This window comes from Leguminivora glycinivorella, chromosome 9 (genome assembly GCF_023078275.1).
Source record: "Leguminivora glycinivorella isolate SPB_JAAS2020 chromosome 9, LegGlyc_1.1, whole genome shotgun sequence".
NCBI classification, from domain to species: domain Eukaryota; kingdom Metazoa; phylum Arthropoda; class Insecta; order Lepidoptera; family Tortricidae; genus Leguminivora; species Leguminivora glycinivorella.
Genome location: NC_062979.1, coordinates 13458222 through 13470880, shown reverse-complemented (window position 1 = coordinate 13470880; position 12659 = coordinate 13458222). Strand labels below are relative to the sequence as shown.

The following is a 12659-nucleotide window of genomic DNA, read 5'->3' as shown; positions in this document are numbered from 1 at the left end:
ACATCCGATATCGCATCGGCTAATATGAAAAGGCACTGACGTTCACTATGAAGAGACCAATTTAAAATATCGCAAATATTATTGCAAATTATAAATACTAAAATATTCAAAATAAATGCAAGAGATTTGCTGTTTATCACGTATTATGCATAATAGGGGCACGTTTTTGCGACGCCAAAAACATTGAAAACACGAATCTTAAATAATTTACCAAACATTCACAAAGCACACTTACCTAACTGGGAATATCCCAGCATAACAAAAGAACATCGAAGCAACCTTCCAAGGGAGGTTGCTTCGATGCGCGCGGAAATTTAAATATTAAACAGTAATCTTCGGAATTTTCAATACATATTGAGGAATACTTTGCTTTACAAGGAATATAATAATCTGGTCATTGTTTTGGAAAATTAATTGATATTTTGCGAACAATATTGTGAAATATAATTACTCAATATTTTATTTAACACAAAATCATATACGTAAACTAGTAATAGAACTAAAACAATAACATGAAAACTAAAATAAACCTATACATAAAACTAAATAACAAACTACATAAAAAAAGAAAATACCCCAGTTATAAAGAGAAAACCCCTTCCAATAGGACGGCCTGCGGCATGGACCTCATGAATCTGGCGGCGTTTCCTCTAGATTTGTTTCGCAAGTGAGATGCGTTGACAGAGGTAAGCGCCAGCCCTCTGGGGTCCTCTGTGGTGTCTATTGTGAAATTGTTTTATTATTATTTAATAAACTAAGTGATTATAAAACAGTTCCATTAACTCAGCACACGTAGAATCAGTCTACACATCCTGTTTGTAGCGGTTATAGCATGGTGGTTACTTCTGAAGCGTTATTTGGTCCGCTACTTTTGATCCTGACTGTACTGTACTTTGACAGCGTCAGACTGTTTCAAAGTTTAGTAATTATACAAGAACTATAAGTTTTACTATGCAGCAGCAAAGACCATCAGTCTCAGCTCAGGGTTGCTGCAAAACTTGAATCGACGGGCTTAGAAGTTATTACAGAACTATAATTATTATTCTCTACTTGCTTAAAAGAAACTTTAACGACAGAAATATTATTGCTTTGCTTCAATGTTTATACAGTGTGTAAATCTCTTCATTGAAGTGAAATAAAAGTTATCCATACCTACTAAATGATTCGGCTCGCAATTTAATGCAAACACACTTGCGTTAAAGGGCATTTTCAGAATTTGGGACCCCCCAATTAGCGTAAGTTGTTAACAAAACTTAACTCACTGTCAGTTTTGTGACGATATTAAGCATGAAATTTCAAAAAATATATTGTTTTTGTGTCAGTTACATAAACTTTAAGCGATAATCTACATTCAGAATGTGAAAAAAGTAAATTTTTAGACATATTTTATGTTTAATGGTCGTCACAAAACTGACAGCGAATTAATTTTTGTTAACGACTTACGCTAATTGGGGGGGCCCAAATTCTGAAAATGCCCTAAACGCTCGTTAATAGATACTTTTAAAAGCTCATATCGCGCATGTAATGCTGATTCTGACGTTGACTAGGTGTAGGTATCCTGCTTATCAATGTCCTTTAGATTTTTCCAACCTGTTTAAGAAGTTCGATGCTAAATGAAACCAAATGAAACGTATCATTAAGTCGAATTACTGAATGTTTAATTAAAAACGTTTTTCAGTCTGAAAACGGGTTTAACATTTAAGATTCAATTGAAACAATTTGTTGTAGGTGTTTAAGAAAATAATTACACTCTGAGAGGACATTATTGCAACACTCGACATTATAGGTTATAGAGTCTGTGGAAATGTTGGCATTGAACTTAATGTTTATTTAGTTTGTTTTGTTTGATCTATTTGTATAATTTTATAACAAAGGTTTTATTTTGTTTTCAATATTTGTGTAGTAAGTGGGTAATTTAACGCAAAGTTACTGCAGTGAATGTAAAAGTTATATAGTATTATTTTTATACAATTTCTTAATCAATATCACCTAAAACGTATGTATGGACACATAGATTCTGAAGATGCACTGTCTTAGAAATTAACTGCCGCAAAAAAATTCTACGCAATAAGAATATTATTAAGAATAGAAAATGTTGAGTGTGGGTTTCATTTCAACAAGCTTTAACAAAGCGCCAAGCAACCCGCAAGCGCCAGCGGTGAAGCAGGCGGGTCGCTAAACAATTCGTATCGGACAAGCCTGTATAATAACTAGTCGCCGTCCATACAGTTTGCAGCGGTATTAGGTACAGGTCAAGCCAAAACTGTGAAAGTACAAAGGCTTTGACCTCGTTGAACATTCAAAGGTTTGTTTCATCCAAACAACGTAATAGTCTGTCGAAACCAGATCGAAGACTGCAAATGAATTGCATATGCACAAATTGTGCATAGTTGATTGTGCAGCACAATCAACTATGATGAAAGATATCGTATTGTTGGACAGTGCAATCTTAGGTAAGACACACTGTACCGTCAATTCGTAGCCCTTTTCAGTGTCTACTAAGGCAAATGATCTCTTATTTCGCCTAAACGCAGATAATATATGTAAGGTCAATACGGATAAGTGTGTCATAAGGAGAAGGGTGTCTGGTTTTCCCATTTGACTTTTTTACTCATTGTCACAGGTGTTTTTGTGAGTTCATACTTTTGCTACTTGCTATTTAGAGTTTTGTTGTCTATAGTTCATAACATAACACTTGATTTAGCCACACAATGTGTGTGAATATTTTTATTGTAACTTTTTTAAATAAAATTTAATATTTTTATCTATTTTTTTGATTTGAGTACCACACTCTATATGACAAATAAAACAATAAAAATCAAACGCGAGTCAATTACAAAAAAAATTAATGGATTCCAAAGGGCGCGTGAGGCGGTCTGATTTGTTACCCGTTTCGCACAAAACAATTTTGTTGTAAAATAAAAAGTTTCAACATAACTCAGGCTGTAGACGCTCCTGCTTGGTTTGCAAGACACCGGATCGAAAACTTTTTTAACTCGCTAGAAACCGACCCAAGAATATTCATTGAACTGACTCCAGCCACAGCAGGAGTTCGTAATGAAATGAGATTAATTCCAGAGTTGTGAGACTTTAATTTGTGCACTTTGAAACTACGTACTTCAACTATTTTACTTTGTTCCTTTTTACTCTATGATGGCGGCTACGGGTTTCGAGCACTGAAACCCGGTGAGATAAATATGAAGTGTACCTTTTAATTTAGACTAGGATACCAGAAACCTTTTTTTCTTTCAAACGATGTCCCAAAATAAATTGTGTATATTTGTGAAGATATTTTTTGAATTTACTTACGTTTAATTTAGTCGAACACCGAGCTCAGTGGAAACGCTCGAATCTGGAAAGATAAGGTTTTTTTTGTCAGTAAACATAATGGAAAAAGACATCGTCTATTTCACATTAACCCACAAACAAAAGCTCTATACAGCGGGTATAATGGACGTCGAAGAAGCGTGATTTTTTATTCGAAATAACTCAACCGTTATGCTTACTTAAGACCAACTTCAGTTTACGAGGATAACTTGGCCATAGTTTGTTGTTAGTAGCTACACCAAACTAATGGTTCGGGCGATAATTATGGTTTAATTTACAATATCGACGTTGGAGTTGCAAAATGTGGGCACCCGTAATATGGTGACGGGTTAAGAATTTGACCACCCCCTTTCCTCTAGTGTCGTAAAAGCCTACTGTGGGTTATGTGTTCAATTGTGCCGAGGAAAACGTTTCAGTGTTACTTTGAAACTTGAGCAGTTTAATGTGCTCTGCCTACCTCTTTGATTGGAATACCTACAATGATAACTTTGTGATAATTATATTTTAACGGGTAAAAAGTGAACAAATTTTACTTTGTATAAATATATATATATATAAATTAATTTTTATTAAGCAGAAACGTCTGCTAACGATTCTAAACATTTTTATATTAAAGGAAAAAATGGAAAAATTTACGCTTCCGGCGGGACTTGAACCCGCACCATTTTTGCAATCCGTGCAATGCTCTTACCAATTGAGCTACGGAAGCCACGCCGGACTTCGCAAATCTTTCCATGCCTTTCCTTTTGTACACACGTCTTGGGGTGACGTCTAGCGCCATCTACCGACAGACTATTACATCTTGTAACGGCACTGGAGTCTCAAGTTATATTGAGAATTCACCAGTAACAATGTGCTAACCCATACTAAATTAATTTTTATTAAGCAGAAACGTCTGCTAACGATTCTAAACATTTTTATATTAAAGGAAAAAATGGAAAAATTTACGCTTCCGGCGGGACTTGAACCCGCACCATTTTTGCAATCCGTGCAATGCTCTTACCAATTGAGCTACGGAAGCCACGCCGGACTTCGCAAATCTTTCCATGCCTTTCCTTTTGTACACACGTCTTGGGGTGACGTCTAGCGCCATCTACCGACAGACTATTACATCTTGTAACGGCACTGGAGTCTCAAGTTATATTGAGAATTCACCAGTAACAATGTGCTAACCCATACTAAATTAATTTTTATTAAGCAGAAACGTCTGCTAACGATTCTAAACATTTTTATATTAAAGGAAAAAATGGAAAAATTTACGCTTCCGGCGGGACTTGAACCCGAACTTAATTTGCGAAGTCCGGCGTGGCTTCCGTAGCTCAATTGGTAAGAGCATTGCACGGATTGCAAAAATGGTGCGGGTTCAAGTCCCGCCGGAAGCGTAAATTTTTCCATTTTTTCCTTTAATATAAAAATATATATATATATATTCATTTCATTTCTCGTTTGCAATCTACTTTGAAACTTTTATAGAGTAATAAATAAAACAACATAAACTATTATGCAGGAGGAAATTAACAGTTGTATCTTGATAATATATTCCGTAGATAGCCTAAGCGGATATAGATATATATTTTTAGTGCTCGAAACCCGAAGCCGCCATCATAGAGCAAAAAGGAACAGAGTAAAATAGTTGAATTACGTAGTTTCAAAGTACATAAATTAAAGTACTATTCCAACAAAATAAAAAGTGACATATGACGTATAAAAATAGCATCTCTCTTTACATAGCCATTTCTCACCCAAAATAATACGATACCCTAATTGCCTCCGTCAGGGAAATCCAATTTTATAAAATATGAATCGACTTTATCTCGATGAAATATCGTCGTCAGTTAAAGGGGGAGACATTATAAATTACATCCAATTAATAATTTACATAATAATTTTGCGCCATTGTTAGTCGTCAAGCTATCAGTCAACGTACTGTAAGAAATAAATAAGTACAGTCACAACTGTTTCGCCTATTAGTAAGTATCATAATCAAGGGTAACAGAAGATGGTGGGTGGATCTCAAATGTTGACAGCGTGCAGCGCACAAACTACTCTCCTTTGCGTTCGCTTTCAATATTACCAGTGCTGTGGTCGCATTCTCAGTTGTTGGTCTGTCCAAAAACATTATCCTCTACTCTCACTACAATATATCAGTCTAATGAAGCCGTGAATCATTCAAAACTTAGAGAAAGGTTTGTCTGCCAGCCTGCCGGAAAACGCAAGAAAGCTAAAAATTCCCCAAACGTGTTGAATAACAGAGAGGCGCAAAGCTTCATACATAAACAAAAAATATTGTGAAGAAAACTAAATTTTCTCTCTGTGGTTGAAACATTTGTTGGCTATTACCTACTAATAGATCAAGAGCCCAGGCCCGCCAGACCTTCCTCAAATTCTCAAGGATGAAACTTTGGGACAATGTAGAGTTCACATCGGCGTTTAATGTGTGCATATTTTCTAGTTCGGCCCATCGGCCAATTTTTTGCTATCAAGTGATGAAGGTGAAAAAAAAAAGTGCTTACTTTCCTTAAATTCTCAAGGCTGATTTTTATATATGTGTTAGAGCACGTTGTTAGAAATTGGTTATCATCAATGCCAGACCGTTTCCGCCGGCCATAACTTTTACCAGACGCGACAAAGTTGGCAAAAAACGACTCTAACTTACCTCATTTTCTCAAGCCTGATTTTGATATATGATACGCAGGGACCTATAACTAGACCGTTTGTAAGCAGCCAGACCAATCGGATGGACCCAACCATCCGCCAGACCGACTTAAAGTTTCAATATGAGCATTAGTAGAATTGAAATATTCCGGGTCTATAAAAGCTAAAAACTTGAATTTTCTACATTAAGCTACGTGTATATTGTATACTTGACGTAATAAGCGACTTTCAAAAATTTTACTTCTAAGGAAATAAAAAAATGAAAGTTTATATGTGGTACAAGATTAATTTTAAGCTATGAATTTTATTTACACTGCGTAAGTACATGTGTATTTTATTATAAATATAACTTTTACCAGACGCGACAAAGTTGGCAAAAAACGACTCTAACTTACCTCATTTTCTCAAGCCTGATTTTGATATATGATACGCAGGGACCTATAACTAGACCGTTTGTAAGCAGCCAGACCAATCGGATGGACCCAACCATCCGCCAGACCGACTTAAAGTTTCAATATGAGCATTAGTAGAATTGAAATATTCCGGGTCTATAAAAGCTAAAAACTTGAATTTTCTACATTAAGCTACGTGTATATTGTATACTTGACGTAATAAGCGACTTTCAAAAATTTTACTTCTAAGGAAATAAAAAAATGAAAGTTTATATGTGGTACAAGATTAATTTTAAGCTATGAATTTTATTTACACTGCGTAAGTACATGTGTATTTTATTATAAATATAACTTTTACCAGACGCGACAAAGTTGGCAAAAAACGACTCTAACTTACCTCATTTTCTCAAGCCTGATTTTGATATATGATACGCAGGGACCTGTAACTAGACCGTTTGTAAGCAGCCAGACCAATCGGATGGACCCAACCATCCGCCAGACCGACTTAAAGTTTCGATATGAGCATTAGTAGAATTGAAATATTCCGGGTCTATAAAAGCTAAAAACTTGAATTTTCTACATTAAGCTACGTGTATATTGTATACTTGACGTAATAAGCGACTTTCAAAAATTTTACTTCTAAGGAAATAAAAAAATGAAAGTTTATATGTGGTACAAGATTAATTTTAAGCTATGAATTTTATTTACACTGCGTAAGTACATGTGTATTTTATTATAAATATAACTTTTACCAGACGCGACAAAGTTGGCAAAAAACGACTCTAACTTACCTCATTTTCTCAAGCCTGATTTTGATATATGATACGCAGGGACCTGTAACTAGACCGTTTGTAAGCAGCCAGACCAATCGGATGGACCCAACCATCCGCCAGACCGACTTAAAGTTTCGATATGAGCATTAGTAGAATTGAAATATTCCGGGTCTATAAAAGCTAAAAACTTGAATTTTCTACATTAAGCTACGTGTTTATTGTATACTTGACGTAATAAGCGACTTTCAAAAATTGTACTTCTAAGGAAATAAAAAAATGAAAGTTTATAAATGTGGTGCAAGATTAATTTTAAGCTATGAATTTTATTTACACTGCGTAAGTACATGTGTATTTTATTATAAATATAACTTTTACCAGACGCGACAAAGTTGGCAAAAAACGACTCTAACTTACCTCATTTTCTCAAGCCTGATTTTGGTATATGATACGCAGGGACCTGTAACCAGACCGTTTGTAAGCAGCCAGACAAATCGGATGGACCCAACCATCCGCCAGACCGACTTAAAGTTTCGATATGAGCATTAGTAGAATTGAAATATTCTGGGTCTATAAAAGCTAAAAACTTGAATTTTCTACATTAAGCTACGTGTATATTGTATACTTGACGGAATAAGCGACTTTCAAAAATTTTACTTCTAAGGAAATAAAAAAATGAAAGTTTATATGTGGTGCAAGATTAATTTTAAGCTATGAATTTTATTTACACTGCGTAAGTACATGTGTATTTTATTATAAATATAACTTTTACCAGACGCGACAAAGTTGGCAAAAAACGACTCTAACTTACCTCATTTTCTCAAGCCTGATTTTGATATATGATACGCAGGGACCTGTAACTAGACCATTTGTAAGCAGCCAGACCAATCGGATGGACCCAACCATCCGCCAGACCGACTTAAAGTTTCGATATGAGCATTAGTAGAAATGAAATATTCCGGGTCTATAAAAGCTAAAAACTTGAATAACGAATTGAATTTTATATTATAAATAACGTAAACAAGGAAAAAACAAATTGGTACAGTGCATTATAAATTAAATATTCAATTCAAAGTAGTAAACAATCAATGTTACAACGGTATTTATAACTAAACGAATTTCCTTTCTCCTACAAAACATGGTAACATACCTAAGTGACGAACTTTAGAATTACAAGTTTAGGAAGTTTAAACATTTGTACTCAATACGAACATCATCAACCCCGTTATAACCCATGTCGGAAATGCTGAATTTTCAGACACGAATACATTTTTGGCATTCTTCAAATACATGTATGCCGTTATAAAAAGTTTAGAATACTTTACGTGTGTACACAATATATACACTTGTACTTTCCACCTCATTTTAACTGAACTTATATAAATGCTTAAATAACTTTTGTAGTATGCGAGGGATTTGACATTATATGCAACATACACATAGTGCCTTTATACATAGTGTGAGGTCCCTCGCCCACAAATTAGAAAGGATCGATCTTAAAACTAATTTTAAACCACCTTATTCGACGACCGAAAAAAAGTTTAATTTACTTTTCTTCTTTAAATTTATAATAAAATACACATGTACTTACGCAGTGTAAATAAAATTCATAGCTTAAAATTAATCTTGCACCACATAAAAACTTTCATTTTTTTATTTCCTTAGAAGTAAAATTTTTGAAAGTCGCTTATTACGTCAAGTATACAATATACACGTAGCTTAATGTAGAAAATTCAAGTTTTTAGCTTTTATAGACCCAGAATATTTCAATTCTACTAATGCTCATATCGAAACTTTAAGTCGGTCTGGCGGATGGTTGGGTCCATCCGATTGGTCTGGCTGCTTACAAACGGTCTGGTTACAGGTCCCTGCGTATCATATACCAAAATCAGGCTTGAGAAAATGAGGTAAGTTAGAGTCGTTTTTTGCCAACTTTGTCGCGTCTGGTAAAAGTTATATTTATAATAAAATACACATTTACTTACGCAGTGTAAATAAAATTCATATCTTAAAATTAATCTTGCACCACATATAAACTTTCATTTTTTTATTTCCTTAGAAGTAAAATTTTTGAAAGTCGCTTATTACGTCAAGTATACAATAAACACGTAGCTTAATGTAGAAAATTCAAGTTTTTAGCTTTTATAGACCCGGAATATTTCAATTCTACTAATGCTCATATCGAAACTTTAAGTCGGTCTGGCGGATGGTTGGGTCCATCCGATTGGTCTGGCTGCTTACAAACGGTCTAGTTACAGGTCCCTGCGTATCATATATCAAAATCAGGCTTGAGAAAATGAGGTAAGTTAGAGTCGTTTTTTGCCAACTTTGTCGCGTCTGGTAAAAGTTATGGCCGGCGGAAACGGTCTGGCATTGATGATAACCAATTTCTAACAACGTGCTCTAACACATATATAAAAATCAGCCTTGAGAATTTAAGGAAAGTAAGCACTTTTTTTTTTCACCTTCATCACTTGATAGCAAAAAATTGGCCGATGGGCCGAACTAGAAAATATGCACACATTAAACGCCGATGTGAACTCTACATTGTCCCAAAGTTTCATCCTTGAGAATTTGAGGAAGGTCTGGCGGGCCTGGGCTCTGGGTCTATAAGGCGCTTTTGTTTATTTCAAGCTATTACAATATCAGTTATTAGGGTCCGTACCAAAAAAGTACAAAAGGAACCCTCATGGTGCGACTCTGTCCATCTGTCTGTCTGTCTGTCACGTGTTGTCTGTCGCTTTGAAATTTGGAATAGTTATGAAATTCGTTAACCTCTACAAGTATTATTTTTTTTTATTTATTAATATTAATTACAGAAAATGGCCAGCTTTTTACAAAGGGCAAAGTTGTTATTTAATTTCATAATAATGTGTCAATATTAATACCTGAGCAAGCGAAAGATTTAAATTTGTATTCAAATTACAGCACTCTTGTGGATAGAATGCAACTTTGTCATTCGTTTTTGAAGTATCAAGAGAGCCTTTACCAGTTGTTGATATGTTGAAAAGTGTGTTTTGTCCATGAAAATAGACAACAAACGACAAATTGAACGTATTAAGCCAACGTGTAAATCCCGCAGTGGAAACAATTCGGAACAAAATGCCCGTGGTTTGGAAAAACAGTGTGCCGTTTATTTTATTCATGGCTGTTTCACAACTCAGTCCAAACAGTGATGTGAAGTGTCAAGAATAATTTGAAAATACATAATTGTGATTATATCAATAATTTTCTTTTACATTTGATTTATTTATATTCCGAGCTATTCGCTTCAGAGTTAGTTAAATACGCATCTAATTCTCTTCCTTATTTAAAAGATCAGCCGTGGGTGTTGTAAAAGTTGACATTGCTCTGAGAATGACTTCACTAAAGCTACTTTTGTATTGTGTTATGCTATATATATATATATATGACTGTATAGTCATCAACAGAGATGCAGGACCCCGTAAACCCACAAGCGCCGCAACAAACATCTAGGTACAACAAAATAGATGCTGTGGCCAATGATGAATTAGGATAATTGTAAAATAGAATTAGGTTAAGACTTGCTACACTATTGTATTAGGTAACTATAATGGTTGATGTATCGTTGTTGTAAATAAATAAATTAAAAAAAATCCACTGTTGGGCTAGACATATTATTTCACTTCACTGCAATCACAATTTACTTTTCTTTCAACCCCGTGATGCTAAAGTAGCACTGAGACTTCAGCAGATTCAAGTAGGTCTATGAAACGTTATGAAAACAGACGCGACTACTCTAGGGAAAGGAAGTTATGGGTTTAAAATAAAATAGCTAAACTGTGGAATGAATTGTCGCCTGCGGTATTTCCGGACCGATACGACCTTCAAATCTTCAAGAAAAGAGCGTACACCCATCTTAAAGGCCGGCAACGCACCTCCAACACCTCTGGTGTTTCGGGTGTCCATGGGCGGCGGTGATCGCTTACCATCAGGCGACCTGTCTGCTCGTTTGCCTCCTATCCCATAAAAAAAAAGAAACGTTGCGGTAATTCTGCGTGACGGCTGCAAGTGCAAGGCCCCTGTCAATGTAAATTTCTGCGAAACTGAATGAAATATCTGACGTTAAAATATTATAAATTGACGGCAATAATGATGTAATTATTAATAACTTACATAAAATGTATTAAATTTATTTAAGCTTTATTGCACGACACAAAATTGTACAAATGGTGGACTTAATTCCTTTATGCATTCTCTACCAGTCAACCATTGGATCAAACAAAAACAAAAATCAACAGAAAGCTATTTTAAGACATTTTATAAATTTCTATATTTATTGATACTGCCTGTCGTTCAGCCGCCATTATTAACGGTGGTAAAATGTTGACAGAAGAAATTCGCAACCCAATAACACACTCTACTCGAACACTCAAAGTCCTGCTGGTGACTAAGGTTGACAGATCTCAACACGGATGCGGAGCGTTAGAGACGGCGATGCATATGTGCAACACTTTTTAAGTTAACCAAGTGCAATACCAAACGTCCATAGGGTAGGTAGATCGCTTACTATAGGACAGACAGTCCGCTTGTTTGCTATCGACTTAGCGTAAAAGTCTCTTCTAGATTAACTTTAGAAAACATGTTTATTAATATTTTCTGGTTAAAGAATATATTTGGCACAACACTAAGCCACATATGCGTAAAGTTGTTAATCTGTCCTCTGATACGCCGCTTTTTTGTTCCAAATGTGTTCTGCCACGCTCGTTCCCTCGTGACAGATAAAGATTGATAATGATTATTACCATTTACAAAAAAAACATATTTATTTTATTCGTGCATGTACAATTGTATAATTATAGTAAATGATAAATGGTATTAATATCATGCAGTCATATATTATATTATTAAATTAAAACGGGACTTGATCGCGTAAAACTTACGTTTATATTTATCCCGACATGACATTACGTCCGTGGTCACGGCTTAATTTATTAATATGAGTGAATATCGTGTTAGTTTAAATCAGTCATAATTTTATTGTTAATTAATAAAGTTCGGTAAATTTTAAATGGTGCATTCAAAGGTGGTTAATTGAAAACCAGGATACCATGAAATTGTTGGCATATTTGCTACCACATTGCATACATTTTTGAAGTATCGGATAAATACGTTTCCGTGTATTCACTAATTCACCGTTTTCATTTAGGTTTAAGCCAAAATTAATGATAAATATCTTGTTACGTAACGTTGCAGTTAAAATGTAAATATCATACTTATGTATTTTTTTTTTCATTTCGATATTAATGTGTTAGCTACACGCAAGGACAATATAATACGGGACAGACAAAACCCATACAAAAAGCGTACCCCTGAAATGTTTGGGCCTTTTAGGCTTAAAACTAGATGGCGCTGTTTCGCAGCCTGGAAGTGGCCAAAATAATATTTTCCCTAAATATTTTTACGTGTTTTTATTTTTATAAGAACAAATGACATATTTCTTTATTTTAATAGCATGATATCACGTCAATACACATCTTGAAAAAAATTGTAA

At 34.8% G+C, this 12659-nt stretch overlaps 1 protein-coding gene across 1 annotated transcript in view; it reads right to left on the bottom strand.

Annotated features, from left to right (window-relative positions):
• The window catches only part of LOC125229423 (alkaline phosphatase-like), a 209872-nt gene that overhangs the window by 161931 nt on the left and 35282 nt on the right, over positions 1–12659 (bottom strand). The window contains exon 2 of the mRNA XM_048134251.1: positions 3310–3352. The gene's annotated coding sequence lies outside the window, so the exon portion shown is untranslated. The remainder of the gene's footprint in view (positions 1–3309; positions 3353–12659) is intronic.